The sequence below is a fragment of the Xyrauchen texanus genome, chromosome 6 (genome assembly GCF_025860055.1).
Source record: "Xyrauchen texanus isolate HMW12.3.18 chromosome 6, RBS_HiC_50CHRs, whole genome shotgun sequence".
NCBI classification, from domain to species: Eukaryota; Metazoa; Chordata; class Actinopteri; order Cypriniformes; family Catostomidae; genus Xyrauchen; species Xyrauchen texanus.
In genome coordinates, this window is record NC_068281.1 from 13,023,392 (window position 1) to 13,044,985 (window position 21,594).

Below are 21,594 nucleotides of genomic sequence, written 5' to 3' on the forward strand. Positions count from 1 at the left end.
GAACTCAAGACAGTGTGGGAAAGAGATGTTATTGTGTGTCTGTTTATGTGAGTGTGTGTATCAAATTTTATAATGTATCAAATCTGTAGCTAAAGTGTGAAAGAGAGCGAGAAATCACCAAGAAGTAAGATATTTCTCTGCCTCGGTGGAGCCCACGTCTGTCAGCTCCGTTCTGTGCTTTTCGCCTATGAGTGATAGAATTCTGAGAAGTTATCTGCATGGCAATGGAACAGTGTTTATCACTGCCGTTATGATTCATCGCACTGCAAATGAAAAGCAGCAGGCAGGCTCTGAACAAGCATCATGTCAGAACATACAGGCTACATTCACAAAGTCAGTGTTAAGAATTGACAACTGTATTTACTTATGTGACTCAAATTATCTTGATCATACAACAACTTACAAGAATGGCTGGAAAATTGTCTGTATGAAGAAATAACCGTAGTGAAGCACCTTTTTATGTTTTCACGATAGCCATGAATAACACCTGTAACCATCATGACATTGACTAAAGTAAATCTCATAGATATTACGAGATGCACTGGTTATGGCCTAGAAAGGCTGCACTGTGCAGATGCGGCGGAGTTGAGCCAGACAAGAAGGACAGTTAGCATTCCATGCTATGTCTGTGACCCAGAAGCCCTTGAGTTTACGAGGTCAGCCAGTCTGTATGCATACAGCGCCTTGATGCCATCCATAATGAGGAAGATGAACAGAGAACAATTTGACTGCGTGTATACGGGAAATAATTACCAGCGTCCAACAAAGCAACAAGCAGGAAATTGACACGTGCCAACCCATTGTGAATGTGTAATGCATAGTAGATATAATTGAGAGATGGCAGAGAGCCCCCCTATCTGTCAGCTCTCTCTCATTCTCTTTCTGTCTGGCAGAAGGCTGTTGTGACTATGCCCTGTATTGTCAGGGATTAAAACACCAATTAGCTCTAGCTATGATTCATCACATAATAGTGTCTGATCCACATTGCTGCTCTGTTAGCGTGCTCTCTCGGCATTCAGAGAGGGAAAGATGAGGACGAGGGCTGGTATATAGAGAATGTGGAATGAGCTCTACATACATTAAATAATTATGTTGGTTTTAGCTACAGAAAGGGAACGAGACAAAGGCCAACTGTCATGTAAACACAATACCTGAGAAGTATACTGTGTCCCTCCTGTTTCTGCCCATCCATGGTTGGAAATCAGTACTGATTCAAAACAGTGACATTATGAGGTCTTCATTGGACTTTGTTATTTGCCCAGCAAGTACTAAACTCACTGCTCTACTTCATAGTAGAGACATAGAGGTAGCATATATCATAGACACATCAGTGAGCTCATTTACTAGTACACAAATATTTGTAGATTTCCCATTACGGACACTGGATTTGCACATTTCAGAGATCTCATTAATCTCATTAAAATCTCATTATACTTTTCATTTTATAATTTTGTTGCATTTGTGAGTTAATAGAAATGTAACTGATTCTGTAAAAGAGGTACATAATTTCATATCAATCACAGGCCCCCCTGAATCAAATGGAAATATAATCACAGCAGAGTTATCAGCAAACACTGGATCGATATAAGATCATATCATGAGGAAACTTGTGATTTACATCCCTAGTAAGTAGGAATGTTCACTGGTAATTAATTCCTCAAGTACTCAGTTACTGTAGCTTTAAATATTGGACTAATAAAACACTATTTGGAGATTTCAGTTAGATTTTCCATTGTGCCTTTTCCTGCTGTGAGCAACAAAAGCCCCTTTCATACTTACAGCCTTTTCTAAAAAAATTACATGCAAATTTCAGGTTAGAGGTCATGTGTGAACACAAGCTATTTAGAAAATACTGGTAAATTTTGCTCTTTAATAATAATAATAATACATTTCATTTAAAGGCACCTTTATCGGCACTCAAGGACACCATACAGGGATACATAAGACATTTAAAATCACCAAAATTAAATAAACAACAACATTAATAAAAGAGGTAGAGCAATTGATATCATGTGAGATAGGCATTTTTGAACAGATGTGTTTTGAGTTGCGATTTGAAGTGGAAAAATGAATCAATGTTTCTAAGTTGGGGTGGTAATGAGTTCCAGAGACGGGGAGCAGAGTGGCTAAATGCTCTGCTCCCCATAGTGGTGAGACGGGCGGGGGGGACAGACAGGTGTATGAAGGAAGAGGATCTAAGGGAGTGGGTGGATGTTGGACCATGGAGAAGATCAGACAGATATGGGGGGGCAAGTTTGTGGATGGCCTTGAATGTTAACAGAAGGATTTTGAATTGAATACGGAACTGGACCGGGAGCCAGTGAAGCTGTTGAAGAACAGGAGTGATGTGGTGAATAGAGGGGGTTCGAGTTATGATGCGGGCAGCTGAATTCTGGACCAGTTGAAGCTTATGAAGGGATTTGTGAGGGAGGCAGAAAAGGAGAGAGTTGCAATAGTCCAAACGAGAAGTGACAAGACTATGGACAAGAACAGCGGCAGTGTGTGGTGTAAGGGAGGGGCGGAGGCGATTAATGTTTCGTAAATGGAAGTAGGCAGACCGGGTAATGTTATTGATGTGGGACTGAAAAGATAATGTGGTGTCAATGATGACACCCAAACTCCTAACCTGGGGGGAGGGTGAAACGGAGGAGTTATCAATAGTGAGTGAAAAACTGTCGGTTTTGGATAAATTAGATTTAGTGCCAATGAGGAGAACCTCAGTTTTATCACTGTTTAAGTTGAGAAAATTTTGGGAAAACCAGGTTTTTATTTCTGTAATACAGTCAGTGAGGGAGGTGGGCGGGGAAGTGAACGAAGGTTTGGTCGAGAGGTAGAGCTGGGTGTCATCAGCATAACAGTGGAATTGAATGTTAAATTTGCAGAATATATTGCCCAGGGGAAGGAGATAAATGATGAAAAGTAGGGGCCCCAGGACAGAGCCCTGGGGCACACCTGAAGTGACAGTAGAGGGACTGGATTTAAAAGACTTAAGTTGAACAAACTGAGTGCGGCCAGAGAGATAAGATGTGAACCAGTCTAACGGAGTGTGGGTGATGCCAATGGAAGATAATCTGTTGAGAAGGACGGTGTGAGAGATGGTATCTTTACAAGATTTGCCCAAAGGGTTTGAATGCCCACTGAGAATCAGAACCTCGGTTTAACATTTCACATTTCATCCAAAAGACGGTGTCTTTTTACAGTATAGTGTCCCTGTCACTATACTGGTGTGTTAGGACCCACATAGACCGCAGAGTAAGCATCCCCTGCTGGCTTCGCTAACACCTTTTCCAGCAGCAACCTTAGTTTTTCCTTGGAGGTCTCCCATCCAGGTACTTGCCAGGGGCAACCCTGGGTAAACCAGCGCATCCCAGCTTCAGTGGGCAACCATATTAAAGCTGCAGGGTGATATGACTGCTGGTGAATTGGTTGGCTCTGTGGATGCTTGAAGTTGTTAAAGGAATAGTACTATTATTATTATTTTTATTATTATTATTATTATTTTTTTAATCTAGTTTATGCATAGTGTTAATTTTTTCATTAGAATTATTTTTTTTTACTTAATTTCTAAATTTCAAATGATTGATTACTCGATTTATTTTATTTTATTTGTTATAGTACTCAACAACAAAATTATTCAAAATGCCCATCCCTACTTATAAGACCATGGTGAAGGTGTTTACAGGAAATCCGAAATAAGGTTAATGGGCAAAAATCTGTCTGTGCTGATCTGTTTATTCTTGAACCATTTATAACCTTAGCCTGATAAAGGAATTCCATTTAAGGCATTTACATGACCATACACATTGTTGGCTTATAAAGTATAATCTGGGTAAGATTATTAATGTAAATGCGAATGTAAAAACAGCTGTACAGAGGAAGTGCATAGACATCCTTACAAATGAAACAAGTTATAGATGTACATTCTAAGCTTGTTCTGCATTGTGGTAGAATATAAATAATTGACTGTTCATTGACCTAATGCTGCAGTAAGTTTGGTCTTCTCACAAACTTTCTACTAAACTAAAAAATATTCTTTGTGTTAGAAATTCTATACAGTATTATGAGGTAAAATATTGTGATCCTTCAAAATATCACCTTTCGTCCACCAACCACACACCCCATCCCCCCTCTATTATTAATGTGTGACAAAGTCTGCTTCAGGCGCCTCTCATTTTTGAGAGTGCATGTACACTACTGGTCAAAACTTTTGAAACACTTGACTGAAATGATTCTCATGATCTTAAAATCGTTTGATCTGAAGGTGTATGCTTAAATGTTTTAAATTAGTTTTGTAGACAAATATAATTTTGCCACCATATTATTATTTATTTAACTACAAAACTAAAATGTAATAAAAAAAAAGTTTTTGAAATATATGACTTTGACCAAATAATAAAGAAAAGAAGCCAATAAGTGCCCAACATAGATGGGAACTGTTTAAAAAGCATCCCAGGGTGATGCCTCAAGAAGCTAGTGACCACTTTGAAAATGCTAAAATATAACACAGTTTTGATTTATTTTGGATTTTGTTTAGTCACAACATAATTCCCATAGTTCCATTTATGTTATTCCACAGTTTTGATGAATTTACTATTATTCTAAAATGTGAAGAAAAAAAATTATAATAAAGAATGAGTGTGTTTCAAAACTTTTGACCGGTAGTGTGTCTGTGCAGCAGAGTGATGTCTCAGTGTTTTTGTAAGATGGGTTGGCTAAGTAAAGAAGGCTGCTATATGGGTCAGGATCGTTGCATCATGCCACTGGCAAACTTGCGTGTTAAGTCTGCAGGGTTGTCTGCCTCTTATTGGAGCGATTAGTATCCTCTCAGGCTCTCTTTGATTTGAGAGTATGATGGGCAAATCTGATGCACTAGAGCCGTTGGGCCACATCTGTTCCTTAAGACCTATGCTTTGTTTGCTAAACTGTGTTATATTCTTCCCTTTGATGTGAGCAAATCTCTTAAGACACCTAAACTATTTCTACAGAGAGAGGTATTACAAGGTTTGTTCAGTCTGTTGGCTTCTGTTGTTCACCTTATTTCAACCGATTTGCAGTCAGAAATACATTTTAGATGTTACTATGGTTTGGCATTAGCTGATACTTGATTAACTTGACCAATAAACAGCCTTTTTGGGTCCTGGGCTGCATCCCAGTTCACATTCTTGTACTATTGACTAATGGTAAATGCTACACTGGTGACGCATACTGTCAGTTTTGGGTTTGTAGTGAGTGCACCAGTATTGGCACACTATGTATTTTCACCCCGTGTTGCATACTGTTTGCATGTCAGCCACTAAATTAATTAGCTTACCTGAAAAATCATTAATACTTACATTTTAGGATTATATCAGCAGTTTTGAATTATTCAAAACTGCTGAGGTACCGTCAGGCCCACATTTGGTGAAATATTTCTTCAACCGAACCAATACACACTTCTCTGTGGCAGAAAGAGTTGTTGGCAATATTAGTCCAAAAAGCATTCATAGATGCATACTTCAAACCTCCTTGGAAAAAGTATGGGACGTTGCCTTGATGTCATCACATCCAGACAGTAGTTGTGTTTGAATGTGTGTTTTGTCAGTTTGTGTTTATTCTCCTCTTCTGTCTTTTAACGGTTGATGACAGCTGGCTCAGATTTTGTATGTTAATCTTTTAGAGGCTTGTGGGAAATTAGCATTTGGGTAAGGGAGTTAGAGCAATGCTGTTGTGCTTTTTTAATTGGCCCATCAGCATCCGTCAATCAGCAGACGGAGCGGGACACCTGCTGTGTCACATGCGAAGATATCAAATATCAGATGTGGCATTGCACCCACCTGCATTCTGCTACCTATATCTGACCCATATGGCAAACATATATATTTGTAGTGTATATACAGTTGAGTACATAAGTTTGAATCAGCCTTTTGTGTCATACATTTACACACCCCTTTCAGAATTAATACAATATCTGTAAATATCTGTTATGTCAAATCAGGGCAGGAAAACAACAACAAATAATATATGAATAAATAAAAAAAGCTATTTTTATGATCCCTCTTTTTTTTTTGTTTGTTTAATAAATAAACATTTTGCAGATTTGTTGTAAATATATTTTTATAAATGTGTTGTGATTTCATAACATTTTATTTTATTTTTTGGCTTTTCTTTTAAAAATGTAAAATCTAAATATATAAACATTGACCAAAATGTAAACTAGAAAATAAAGGAAAATGGTCACATTATTCCAATGTTTTAGCAGTTTTTCCTGCCCCTGTTGTAGATGATGTTTAAAATTTTTAAGGTTAACTGTTTAAGCAATATATTTTTATTGGGAAATATATATATATGGAGGGAAGAAATATATATATATATATATTTCTTCCCTCCATGCATATAAATATATTTCAATTTTTAAAAATTTAAAATTTTTTGTATGGATGCAGAGCATGGATGGAGAGCACCTGGGATGTATGTAGGAAGGGAGCAAACAAATGGATAAAGAAAGGACAGAAAAAAGCTGAAAAATGGTCTGTAATGTTTTGAGGACAAACAGCTTGGCTCTGTGTTAATTGAGAGCTGGTCATTAGAGGATTAGTTTGCTGTATCAAGTTTCAGCTATATGCCACAGTTGTTCATTCATCCTTAAACTACAACAATCACACACAGACACAAACTGTGAAGTTAAGCGGATGTTAAGCACATCCACAGAATGCCTCTGAAACTCTGGAGACATTAGGAAACTGTTGAGCATTTTATTTTGCTGACAAAGCTTGCGAGCTGCCCATTTCTGCAATCTTGGTGTTTTGATGTCTTTTTCTGCCCTACAAATATTTGGGAATGACAGATATGAGTGTTTTTAAGCACATCAACAGCGAGGCTTACTTTCCAGATTGCTCACCCTGTGTTTTTCAGTTTGTATGTGTAAACAGTGTTTGTGTGACTTATCCGCCTGTCTGTGTGAGTGTACTCTATAAAAACTCCATTCCACAATGCGCCGATGGATTACTAAGCATCTTGGGTAATCTCCCCGAAGGGTTATTTTGTGGAAAAACAAAGAACAGACAGAACGTCTCTGTTACGTATGTAACCTCGGTTCCCTGAGATGAAGGGAATGAGACATTGCGTCACTAAGTTGACGCTATAGGGAGTGTTCAGTCAGGAAGGAAGTTTTATTTATAATGAATGTGCTTGTGACTTTGGGAGATACAACGGCCTAAATGCAGGCGGTTGTGTAAAATGTAGGGCTGCTCCCTGATAGACGACCAAATGTTAGTCGATGAGAAGAGTCTTTGTCGACCAAGTTTTGATTGGTCGGTTGGTGTATGTGTATATATATATATATATATATATATATATATATATATATATATATATATTTATATATCCTTTCCAAAATGGATTAAATTCATTATTTTCCTAAAAATTCTACAAACAATACCCCATAATGACAACATGAAATAAGTTTGTTTGAAATCTTTGCAAATTTATAAAAAATAGAAATGAAAAAAAATTACATACATGTACATAAGTATTCACAGCCTTTGCTCAATACTTTGTTGAAGTACATTTGGCACCAATTACAGCCTCAAGTCTTTTTGTGTATGATGCTACAAGCTTGGCATACCTATTTTTGGGCAGTTTCTCCCATTCTTCTTGGCAGGACCTCTCAAGCTCCCATCAGGTTGGATGGGGAGCGTTGGTACACAGCCATTTTCAGATCTCTCCAGAGATGTTCAATCAGGTTCAAGTCTGGGCTCTGGCTGAGCCACACAAGGACATTCACAGAGATGTCCCATAGCCACTCCTTTGTTATCTTGGCTGTGTGCTTAGGGTCGTTGTGCTGTTGGAAGACCTCAGACCCCAGTCTGAGGTCCAGAGTGCTCTGGAGCAGGTTTTCATCAAGGATGTCTCTGTACATTGCGGCATTCATATTTCGCTCGATCCTGACAAGTCTCCCAGTTCCTGCTGCTGAAAAACATCCCCGCAGCATGATGCTGCTACCACCATGCTTCACTGTAGGGATGGTATTGGCCAGGTGATGAGCGGTGCCTGGTTTCCTCCAGACATGACGCTTGCCATTCAGGCCAAATAGTTCAATCTTTGTTTCATCAGACCAGAGAATTTTGTTTCTCATGGAGGGCCATCTAAAATCTCTATCATTTCTGGAAACCTGGACTGGTTCGGCCATTTCAGCGCAACCAATAGAATCCTTTCCTTGTTCTCTTGGACTTTGCATATTCCAGAGTGAAGGAGGCATACAGGGGGAAATGCATATTTGCATTTCACAGGCCATTTGTGGGCCATTTGCTTCCATTTCAAGCAGAGCTTGGGACTTGGAGTGTTCTCTGCGGAGGCAAATAGATTGATCTGCGCTTTGCAGAATATTTCCCAAATCCTCATTACAGTTTGAGGATGAAGTCTCAGATCGCCCGACATCACCTCTTGATGAGACATTAGATCCGCACTGTAATACAGATGGCCTAGGACATATGTCACTCGCAGGGAGAGGAGCTGGCACTTGCTGCACAGGAGGAGGTGACACGTCAGTCTCATCATTGGTAAAATATGAGACTGACGCCTTTTGTGGTTTATATACACCACAACTGTCATGTTGTTTGAGCGAATTAGAACATAATAATTTGCAATTTCGGGCTGAAAACCCTTCAAGGCTAGGAAAACAGCTGACAGCTCCAGTTGATTGATATGCCACACCCTCTGTGCATCTGTCAATGTGCCAAAAGCCAGGCATCCATCTCACACTGCCCCCAACCTGTGTTGGAAGTGTCTGTGGTCACTACTTTCCACCTGATCTGTCCCAGAATGACACCTTGCTGGTAGAAGGCAGTAGACATCCAATGTGCTAGAGCATCTAGAAAGCAGTGAGATATAGTGATGCACATGCCCCCTTGGCGCTAGGTATGCCGTGGCACTTGAGCCAGCACTGAAGAGGGTTGAAAGAGACCTAATGGAATGACGACGGATGCCGCCTCTATATGTCCAAATGCTTTTTGAAACCTCCCCATTTTGAACTGAGACAGGCACTGGAGAATGGCCAGAAGGCGCTCACTCGTGAGATGAATGCACTCGATCATGGAGTCAAGACGCACTCCTTAAAAGGAGATTTTTTTTGGCTGGGTGAGAGCGTGCTCTTCACCCTGTTGACATTGTGGCCCAAGCTGTTCAGATGTTGGAGCAATAAGCCCCAGTACTGGCACAATAGAGCCTCTGATTGGGCCAGTAACAGCCAATTGTTGAGGTAGTTCAAAATGTGCATGCCGCTCACTTTTAGAGGGGTGAGTACCGCATTTATACACTTTGTGAATGTGCGAGTTGCCAGGGACAGTCCGAAGGGCAGGAATTTGAATTGATACGGAGTTCCCTCGAACATTTTCATGCCCTGCTACTCGCCGGGCAGAGATGTGCTGCTACCGCCTCTTCCACAGGGGGTAGTTGAGCATAATCTTTGTCTTTCCCCATTGTACATATTAGTGGGGAGAGTGGAATCGCTGTACAAGTGAGCTGAATAGGGTGCACGCCAGGATTTTGTCAGTTGGTAATGACCTTCCGGGAAGAACAGGGCAGATTTGCGAATGCAGTTGCTTGACAGCATCCGGACTACAAGAACCATTCATCAAAGCGAGAGGAAACCACTTGAGACTGAGCTCTTTTACTGCCCTTGATAGGACGTGAAGCATCTCCTTGTCAGTGGTGCGTACACGCTTATCACCCTCGCTGGGGGAAGGGGTGGCAACGTCCTCCACTGACCACTCGCCAGATACAGCGAGAGTCATAACATCATCATCCTCCGCATAAGAACTGCCAAACGTAACAACAGCCCCGCTGTGCCTCCTCATCAGTCACAGAAGAGGTTTGTGGGAGGGCGTGGTAGGCTAAATCATCCCTCAGAAGGCAGGCTGTCTCTATGCTGGGTGCGGCCCAGACAGCAAATTCAGCTCTCATGCTGATCTGATGGAGGGATGCGTCCTCTCATAAGGAACACTTATGGAACGACATCTTTAAAAAGACATGAACACCTAAGTGGCTATATAAATATATATATATATATATAAAAGATCCTGCCTGCTAACTCATTTATGTCGACAACAAGGAAGAAGGCTTCTAGATGAGAGATGAATCATTCGGAAACTGTTTATCTCTATTTTTTGGTCCAGGGGGTGCTCCTCCTTGATAATTTTGTTTGGATTGGTCTCGCTTGATAATGTTACACTGTTCAGTGTCAGAAGTTTCAGGGGTGCCACAAGTAAAAATCTAGGGGTGCAATATCCCCTCTAGCCCCTCTTTACTACCACCCTTGGTCATGAACAATTTTAGACCATTTTCTACTAGTTCCACATTTACTGCTATATGATTTATAAAATTTTGATCAATATTAACGATACAATATAAACCAGGCTTTCTCACTTGCACCTACATACCAAAGAGGCAAAATCGGACACCACAGCACACCTCTGTGTATATATTCTGGCCTTTAGTTTGGTCTCTGTGCTGTTCGACCCATGGGCAATGTTTTAGTAATATGGGCTTACACAAAAATTTTGTTTTGGCACCAGATTTATTGTAATGGTTAACCCCATTATAGTAGGTGTAACCAAGCATTGCCATATTTTGACTCTTTGATTTTCTTTTTCATTGTGTTCCCTCCACACCCAATCTTCCAGCATTTTCTGTCCTTTTAAAAGTGCTCCACGATATTTGCACACCTAATTGCCTAAAGGACTTTCTGTGGAAACAGACATCCTTCAGCCACTGGCATAGACAAAGAGAGAAAAAGAGCAAGCGAGAGAGAGAGAGAGAGAAGACAAAATAAAGTGAGACAGTACGTTCTGTGATTGAGTTGTGGAGGCAGAGTGAGTTCTGTTAATAAGCCTGCTTGCTGGTTCCTTGCTGTCTGCAGCTCATTAGATTTTGCCTTTCCTTATCCACACCCTTATCCAGCAGTAAGCCTTACCACACAAATGAGAGGACAGAATGACCGAAAATATGTAGACATTTGGATTTTGTTAAGCATTGTTATTCACAGTGTTTAAGAGATAGGCTTCCCTTCTATTACTCTCACTGTGTCTTCCTTTGTGCATAGCTATAGTTTGGGGATACATTTATCCCCAGAAGTGAGTTGAATCTGACAAAACCTGTTATTGGGGACATTTTGAAATGTCCTCATTTAGAAAAAGTGATTCATACATTAATAAAAATGTAAGTCTATTGTATGTCATCATTTAGGTTTACAACTTTTAAAAACACTTTCTACAGCTGTGGTTCTGCTTCAGGACGCTGACTTTGCATTGGACATCGAGTTGTGACCCAGCACAGTCACTATCATTTTTCAGTTTACAGAAGTAAACCAAATGTATTGAAATAAATTAATATTTGATACATATTTACTTATTTGATGTAGTCTGGGTCATACTTTTTTGTATGAGGACATGTCACACAATGTGTCATTTTGGCATCTGCCAAATTTGACTTCTGTGGCTAGCCTTTACTAAGTGACATGAATTTGCACCAAAGTACCGTAGAGTTAGCCTTTGCCTAACAACAAAAAACATGGGAAGCATTTTTTCTCCACCCTTTTAAATGAATTTACCTATTTATTTTGCTATCCTCACTATGCACGATTACATGTTTATAGTTGCATTTTGTCATTTGCATTTAACATTGTTTTATGCATTTTTTTAATCACAACCAAGGAGTTGAGAATCACTATTCTATAGACTTCTGCTGACCTGGCAATGAAAAACATAGATATGGAATAGGTATTCCATAGCAGGTATTCAATATTTATGTTTCACAATGCACATTCAGCTGTTTGCAGTTCTTTTACTGTTTGTGAGCACAGTTTTAGGTGTTGTCCTTGGATGATTGTTGTGTGTGGAAGCTCACAGTGATGCGTTCATAACATGTTGCATGTACAAAACAAATAGATTAAGCAATGACATTTTAGCTCTACCTGCATTTTTTTAGTTTTTTTAACCTTTCCCAATTATACGCCATCGTTTAGGATCTCTGAGGCCAGCTTTACATATTTATATCTACAGAAAGAATGTGAATATTTAAAACTCTGAAAAACTACACAGATCAAATTAAACACCTTTACTGGCATTCTGGTGGATTATTCAAAACCTAAAGTGGTGATGGTGTAGTGGTCTAAGCACATAACTGGCAATCTGGTAATCAGAAGGATGCTGGTTTGAGCCCCACGGCCACCACCATTGTGTCCTTGAGCAAGGCACTTAACTCCAGGTTGCTCCGGGGGGATTGTCCCTGTAATAAGTGCACTGTAAGTCGCTTTGGATAAAAGCATCTGCCAAATGCATGTAAAGTTGTTCTTAAAATTAGCTATAATAAGATGACTTAAAATGTGTGTGAAAATTCACCTGGCGATGAAGCACATTTTTTTCATTTTGTAGGTTGATTTTGTATATTTCCTCAGAGGAAAAAGCTTCCCAACCAAAAATCAAGTCGTATTCCAACAGGATACCAATCTCTCTATATCTCTCTTTTCTTTCTGCTCTCTGATCTATTGATTCTCCCTCTGCCTCCTCAGTCCTTTTGCACTATATATTTTTTACACAAAATCCATGGAAACATCTTAATACAGCCGCCCCCTGTTCCTCCAACCTTCTTCCTTCCTCCTCCATTTTATTTACATGCACGCTTTGCATATTCAGTATAGATATCACAGTGAATGTATGGTATCTATGCTGTCTAGAGCACAGAAAACCTCATAGTAATAACCAAACTGAAACTGTTGGTTGGCTGGGCTACAGCATTACAAATACTGCCAACTGGAAATTGCTGATTGAGCCGAGCTGGTGCCGTGGTTGGGTATAGAGTGGGTTTATTCTAAGGATGGCTTCATTATGTACCCTCACCTATCCATGCAGTTTTATTATTTATCTTTAGGGCTTTTAGTAGAGTTCCTCTGTACCTTCTTAGCAACCACACCACCTATTTTTGGCCTTGTTTTTCATAGTATAGAATTATTAGAGAAGAGAATTACTTGGAAATGTTGCGAAATCAAATCACCCACGTGAGTGCCACGGCTTCAACGGATAGTTCACCCAACATGAAAATTATGTCATCATTTATTCACTCTCATGTTGTTCCAAACCTGTATGGCACAGGCTTCGGCACAGTGTACTAATTTAAAAGAATCCCTTTTGACCTAAAGTGGGCAAGCTTGTTTGAGGTGTCTTTAAAGGTCTTATCAGGTATTACCTGTAAGGTCTCTTATCTGTGTTTTTTATTAGTTTTAGGTCATAAAATTTAAGTTGCTCTGTCTCTTCATTCAATTGTCTTTGATCAGGTCAGCGGGGCTGTGTGTGTGTGTGTGTGTGTGTGTGTGTGTGTGTGTGTGTGTGTGTGTGCACGTGTGCGCAAGCTTGTTTGTGTGTGACAATCTATCCCTGCAATCCATTCTGGCTCTGTTACATTTGTTCAAGGTCAATGAAGTGTAGGTGGAAACGGGGTCAGTAGATCACCTGGTTTAATGGGCAAAGTTTCTGCAAGAGAGCCCTGAAATGAAGACGGTACATCTATCTATCCCACTAAAGCTCTGGTTTTATCTTCAGTAGCATTTACATATCTTCAATCCCTATACAGTAACATTGTGTCCTAACCAGTTAAGATGTGATAATGTGACAAGCTATAAATGTATCTCTTTCATATTAAATAAAAAATAGTTTACTATTTCTGTACTATTTCAAATAGAAGCCAGCCTCTATTTCAATTTCTGCTTAGTCACAATGGTAGATTGCATAATCATATTGGACTAGAATTCCACTTCTCATTTATATTAAACATCAAACATGAATGAGATGAGCTTGATTATAGAAGATTGACATGGGCTATTATATGATGACACTTTGAATTCAGAGACAGCATCTTAAGCTGAATTCCGTCTCTGCTTACTAGGGATGTGTGAGTCTAGTCAACTAGTCGACTAAACGGTTCTGATGTTGCTAGTCATCACTGGAATTACTAGTCGGTTAATATTTCCATACAATTAAACTGATCAACATGTAGGAAATTTGGTAGTATAAATGTACACGGTACGGATTGAAGTGCTGCAATTCTCACACCATTATATGTAGGAAAACAGTATGTGAACTAGTAATTAATTTACACTGTCCTTATTCTACATCATTATTATGTAAGGAAATTTATAATGGAATAAGTTGTGTTCGACAACCATTGTAAGAAATCTAAATGACAAATAACTAGATTATTTGTCTGAATAAAATTCTCCACCATTAAAATCGTAATACAATGTCTCACACAATTCACTCACAATTTCTGTTGTAAGGAATTCGCTTTAATAATGGAATGATGATTTATTCATTTATTTGAGTAATTTTATTCTCATGTCTTATTGAAAATAATATCACACATATTTAGGTATAGCTTTGAAATTAAATCTTTTATAAACAGGGATGAGATTATTTATCAAAATATACCACAGTCAAAATATCTTTGAATACAGACAGACTTTATTGCTATTTTAAACATATACTAATCTAACACATACAACATGAAACAGGTTTGTGATTTAAGTGACAGAATGTGTAGTAAATAAACAATACCTTCTTTGAGTCTAAATCGATTTGCAATTGAATTACCCAAAGTATTCAACTAATACACCAGTACTTTGAGCAAATTCTGGAGATGTACATGCGTTTCATTTCCTTGTTGCATTTCCTCATGTTACTTGGTTCTTTGGCGTTTGTAGAAAGTTCGTTCCGTTGATGTCTTTGACTGTGTTATGATCGTGGATCGTTATTATCTGGATGAAGCGAGGTCTTCTTCAAGGAAGACTCGCGACTCCTGTTGGGTGTGTGAACCGTAGAGCAGTGAGAGGCTTCCTCTGGACTTTTTTGTCCTGAGTTTTCCTTGGACTCTACATGGCACGGAGGATTGGGAAGAAGCAAGAGAGCCGAAGAGAGAAGAGCATGTGACGGTTCCAAGAACCAATCCTTTGTTTGGAGGATACTTGGGACTTCCCGCTCAAAAATAGTGCATGTTTAATCATGAACTTCTATATCTTGAAAACGGTGCAAGAGACTTGACATTCGTTGTCATCAACATTCTCTACATAAACAAGCAAGCATTTGCATACTAAATATGACATTCTTTCATGAATATTATACGTGTAAGTAACAAAACATGAAAATCCCTGATTACAAATCATTACACATATTTTAAAAGGTACATCAGGCGCTAATCATTCATTTGTCAGTTATAAGAGTGATCATATGTCATAGTCATTTTCAGAATTATCTAGCATGACAAGATATTGTGTACATTGTGGTTTTAAATAAATTCTTTATATTTCAGAGGGTTAACTCAGTGAAATACAACATACATGGATTCCTTTTTTAGCTGCTGTTTGCAGAATAATGAGGATCTCATGAGGATCGCATGACTAATTATCGTCCAGAATATAGAATCATAGAATTGGCATTTGTTTTGTTCATTTTAATTCAGGAGGATCCATGCAGTATCTGCTGAGCTAAGAGAGTATGTCTTTGTAATGTGCAGAGGGGAGAGGATGTGTCCCGGGGGAGAAACAGATGTCACTGTTGTTTTTGGTCCTTGGGACTGTCTTCACGAGTATCCGTTTTCTGATATGGCCGTACATGTATGCATTTAAAGGTCACAAGGTGTTACATGGCCATTTGGTCTTACTGAGGGTTTAAGTTTGTGGAACAAAGAAGGATCTTCTTTATTGGTCAGCTCTGTCATTACAAACCCTAGTTTGAGATTAAGCAGGCATGGGAGAGATGGTCTCCTTCAGCAATTTAGGCACCATGGATTCGTTTTTATGAGACTCTAGTGGCTTGGTAGGGGATCTCTCAGATCTGTGGAATGTAGTGTTGTTCATTTGATGGCTTTGTTTGTGGATAATCCTACAAACATTTGTACACATTTACGTTTGGCTTTATATTTTTACAGAGCCTGCGCTTAAATTACTGTCATATTAATGTTACATATTTTAAATAGAATTAATAATACAAATATTATTTAAAAAAAGAAGATATCTGAAGCAGATACAAAGTTTCATTTCACCTCAGCTTCTTCCCTCTCTCACTTGTGGCATGCGCAGGAAAATGTCCTCTTGCTAGACAAGCAAACTCGGCAAAGTAGTTATGAAATCACTTTGGTGGTGGTGCTGGAATCAGATTTTCAAAGTCCCTATGGATGTTCTCACATTTTAATATTCTTTAAATCTGTGTGTGCTTGTAAGTAATTTTTCCGCTGTGCAGGCTTTTTCAAGCACAGGATTTCCTCCTCAGGTGAGTCAAGTCCCATCTTTCACCAGACCATGTTGACGTTAATTTTGGACACATTAGGCTTATTGCAAGGGCATAGTAGTAATTTCAAAAGTGAGAGGGACAGACCAGTGAATTTTACCTTTTGCGTTTACACATTGCCCTGTGAAAAAGTGCGTGGGACGAAATTTGGTTTGATTGAAAGTGAAGGGGACGCATCCCTATTGTAGGCTACATCACAGGCCTATTTTGTTTTATCCTATTGCTACTTTTTTTTTTTTTTTTTTTACATCGTAACTGTTATTGGTTAATGGTCTTTTATGAACAGATGTCAACACGTCGTAAAAAATGCACAACTTTTCAGCACATTTTTTTCTCTCGTAGATTTTGATTGACCTACCTGTTAATTATTTTCAGCAATGTCCTGACTGTTTTAATATGTTAACTTCTACTTGTTGAATTCCGCTGAGAACAGGCTGGGTTGCTCTATTGGTCCTGCACTATTCATTCAATTGCTTTTAATAAATTTTCTTGTTAAATATTTGCTAATGTTGATTCAGTGAATACTTGTCATGTTTTATGTTTAATATACAATGATCACTATTATGGATTCACTGATACCACGTTTTCTTTTCCGATCCTATTTTGATATTATAAATCTCAATATCGGCTGATCCCGATCCGATACCAGTGTTTTTTTTTGCATAATCAGTTTAGAATACATTATTGTGTGGAACTAATTGGGTGTACTCTTTAATATGTAAAGAAACACAAACCTCTAACTACACATTATTTCAATATAAATGTATAGCTTATTACGTTTATAATACAAAACACTTTATTATTAACTAGTTTACTGGATAATGTAGCAGTAAAATTAACCGTTATTCCAGTATTAGTCAACAGTAGAAAAGAAGCCTTTTTTTCAGCTTGTATCTGGACTTCAGATCTCTTTTTTGTTCAATTTAGTTGTAAGATATCAGCTCACTTTTCATTCACACAGTTATTTTCTGGAATCCATTCAACCTATATATTATAATTTGTAAACAAATGATAATAATAATAATATATTAATATAATAGTAATATATAGTAATATATCTCAATCGTGCACCTTGTCATGGATCCACCAGTCTCTCTCTTTCTTCCTCACTGCCGTCAGTGCTCACTCTCCCCGAGTTGTGATTACACGCACCTGCATATCAGTAGAGGCTAACCAAGGACTGCATATATACCCGCTTTCACACACACTCTTTGTCTGTTCTCATCGATATTATACTATGTCAAACATACCTGTATCTTCATTATACATTCATTCCCTTAAAAAGTCCGGGGGCGCGGCCTGCTGCTGACCCTGTGTCTCGCTATTGTCTCGTGGCGTCTTGTTTGTGTATCTAAGTTGTTATTTTTTATTTTTTTTTTTTTTGTTTGTTTTATTCGTTTTATTTTTGCTCTTTTAAATTGCAAACAGTATGAATGTGTTCATGATCAGCGTGGTCTCGGCGCTGGTTGGATTGGTGTTGGCGGGCAAAGCCTTTGAAGATCAATTGGCTTCTATGGTGTCGAGCCGGATTTATTCAAGAGACTTCTTGCTATCTTTACGATATAATAGCTATGCTGTCGATGTGACGATTCCATCAAGTATATGTCTGCACAAAAGAAGGAGATCAAGAACTATGAAACGAGGGTCGAGAGGAGGAATTCGAAATCGATTCGTGAGGCGAGGAAGCCGTCATCCCTTCCAGTGATCACGCTGTCTAACGTAAGATCTCTTAATAATAAGATGGATGAGGTTGCACTCCGAGTGAAACAAGAGGAGGAATTTAGGAGCAGTAATCTCATCTGTTTTACTGAAACATGGCTAAATGAAGATCATAGTGTGGATATCGAGGGATTTACCACAATACGAGCTGACAGAGACAAGGTAAAATCACGGAAGTCGGTTGGTGGGGGACTCTGTATGTATGTTGATAAGAATTGGTCATCGCAGTCTACCATAATTGAACAGACTTGTACACCGGACTATGAGACTTTGGTTGTATCTTTTAGACCTTTTTATCTGCCGCGGAATTTGGTCGAATAACCATACTCCTAGTGTATGTACCAGGATCTAATAATAACGAGGCAGCGGAGCATATTGCAGAGTGCTTTACTAGGATCCTAACAAAGTCGGCAGATCAACCAGTCTTCATACTAGGGGATTTTAATACACTTTCATTAACAGAGACTCTTCCACACTTGCAGCAATATATTGATTGTCCAACACGTTTCTCACGCACATTGGATTTGTGTTATGGTAACATTTCCGACGCATACAAGGCAGTATGTCGAGCACCAATTGGTAGATCGGATCACAATGTTATCCATTTACTGCCAACATATAGACAATGTGTTAGAAGGGACAAACCAGTGGAAAAGAGAATTCAGGTTTGGAGTAAGGACAAAGAAGATATGTTAAAGGATTGTTTTTGTACTACAAACTGGGATGTCTTTTTTGATTCATGCAGAGACCCTCACGAACTTACTGACAGTATTACCTCCTATATTCAATTCTGTGAAGAAACAGTTATTGATACTAAAGTGGTTAAAGTCTTCTCAAATAATAAACCATGGCTCTCTAAAGATTTAAAGAAACTCATTAATGAAAAGAATTGGGCATTTCGTGAAAATAATTATGAGGGTTTTAAAATGAAAAGGAAGGAATTGAGAGCTATGATACAAAAAGCAAAAATTGACTTTAAATGCAAGGTAGAGGATAAGTTAGCGAATCAAGATGCAAGGAGTGCTTGGCAAGGCTTGAATAAGATGATGGGGCGTGGCACAAGAGATGTAAATAATGATATTCCTATAGGGACAGATGGTTTTAAATGGGTAAATGATTTGAATTTGTTTTATGGAAGATATGACGTAGCTGACAATTACAATAAGATTGAAGAAATAAGTGATAGGATTCCAGTGGGGCCACCGATCTGGTTGACCGGTGATCAAACCAGAAGGTCCCTTAAATGCATTAAGCCCCATAAAGCACCAGGTCCAGATGGCCTTAGAGGGAAAGTTTTAAAGATATGCGCAAATGAATTAACTGACCCTTTAACAAAATTATTTCAGTTTTTATTAGACTTACAGATCGTTCCCAATACTTGGAAGTTATCATTTATACTGACCTCTTCCGAAAAAAGTGACAGCAAAAATTTAGAGGACTTTCGATCCTGTGGCTTTGACATCAATACTAGCTAAAAGCATGGAAAGAGTAGTTAGCTACCACCTTAAACCATACATATTAGAGCAATTAGATGTACTGCAATTTGCATACAAATCAAAAAGAGGGACAGAGGATGCCATGCTTACCATGGTCGATACAATTGCTAGTCATCTACAACGAGCAAAGGCTTATGTGCGTGTTCTTTTTATCGACTATACCTCTGCTTTTAATACCATGCAGATACATTCGCTCCTGGAACGTCTCCTGGTTCTAGGTGTAAATGGAGGAATAGTGCACTGGATAAAGAACTTTTTAACAAATAGACCTCAGCGAGTTTGTGTTGGGAGGTTTAAATCAGATACTATGTTTTTAAATACGGGGCACCACAAGGATGCGTCCTGTCACCTATTTTGTTTTCTGTTTATACAAGTAGTATAAGAGTGCAGCATGAGAATTATAAATTATACAAATATGCAGATGATATGGCACTTGTCGCACTTTTATGGAAAGATTGTGCACATTATGAGTATGAGAAGAAGGTTTTGGAACTAGAAGAATGGTGTGAGGCAAGTTCCTTATTGATAAATGTAAGTAAAACAAAAGAGTTGATTTTAAATCATTCAGAGCCTCTAACAGAGTTAATGTTATGTAATCAAACAGTTGAAATTGTGAAGACTTTTAAGTATTTGGGAACCATGATTGACTGTAAATTGAATTTCTCTGATAATATTAACCTTATTTGTAAGAAAGCAAATCAGAGGTTATACCTGTTAAGGAAGTTGAGAGAATTTTCTGTAAGTCAGGATGTTCTGCAAAGAGTTTATATAAGTTTAATTGAGAGTGTTTTAGGGTATAATATAACTGTGTGGTTTGGACGAGTTACATCTGTTAATAAAGTAAAGTTAGAGAGAATTACAAGAGTTGCAGGAAAAATTGTAGGATCTAAACAAAAATCAGTCGCACAGTTATATCAAATTGCTGTTCAGAGGAAAGCTTTGATTATAGCAAGAGATACAACACACCCATTGAATCATGTCTTTGAATTACTGCCATCACGTCGTCGCTATAGAACACCAAAAGTGATTAAAGTGATATATAAACAATCTTTTGTACCAAATGCAATAAGTCTTTTGAATAAGAGGAAAGAGATCTGAATATTTTAATTGTATATTGTGTATCGTGTTGTGATTGTATACTGTGTATTGTTAATTGTTTTGATTGTATGGCGAGACCAAAGACCAATTTTCAGCCAAGGCTGAACAATAAATAAATGAAATGAAATGAAAATGAAATGAATTATTGCCTGCAAGTATCATAATGTTGCGAGTTATCTGTTCATTGTGTCTATACCCTGTCTGGATATACTCATCTGCATTTTGCCACTCTGCTCAACTGGATTTACTCACAAAGTTTACATCAATGTTTCAATCATCTGTTCAATAAACCCTGCTACTGAGTTCTTATCTCGGCCTTCGTGAGTCTCTCCATAACACCTTTAACTTTTAAACCCTCACGCTTTTATTTTGGCATTCTGAACTCTCCAGGAAGTCCTGTATGTGTGTGACATGTTCACATTAGTTTAATTCTCTTATTTAAATTCTGGTAATATGTGGCATTTTTGGCATAATATTGATTACCAAAAAAAAAAGAAACAAACAATCTGGGATACATTGAGGCACTTACAATGGAAGTGAATGGGGCCCATTTTTGAATGTTAAAATGCTCACTATTTCAAAAATATAGCAACTAGACTAGCTTTATGGATAGAACAAGGCGTACTTTGTAATTTCAACATTTACTAATACATTTTTAAATTTAAAGTTTTCTATGTTATCATTCATTAATGCAATATGAACTAACCTAAACAATGAACAAATTAGTTTTTTTATTATTAACCAATATTAACACATGCTGTTTAAAAATATTGTTCATTGTTAGTTCATGATACTAATGAATTAGCTAATGTTAATGAATGGAACCTTTTTGCTTTTTGCTTAACTGCTTGTGACTGGCTAGATATGTGGTGGTGGAGTCTGTGTTTGTCTTTAAAGGCTCTGGGATAGACAGCATATTTAGCGTGATGCTGTTTCAATGTCTCGCTCATCATTCCACTCAGGCTTGTTTA

At 38.2% G+C, this 21,594-nt stretch overlaps 1 protein-coding gene across 1 annotated transcript in view; it reads left to right on the plus strand.

Moving 5' to 3' along the window:
- Window positions 1-21,594, plus strand: part of LOC127645633 (SPRY domain-containing SOCS box protein 4-like) — a 92,946-nt gene that overhangs the window by 29,221 nt on the left and 42,131 nt on the right. The window lies entirely within an intron of this gene.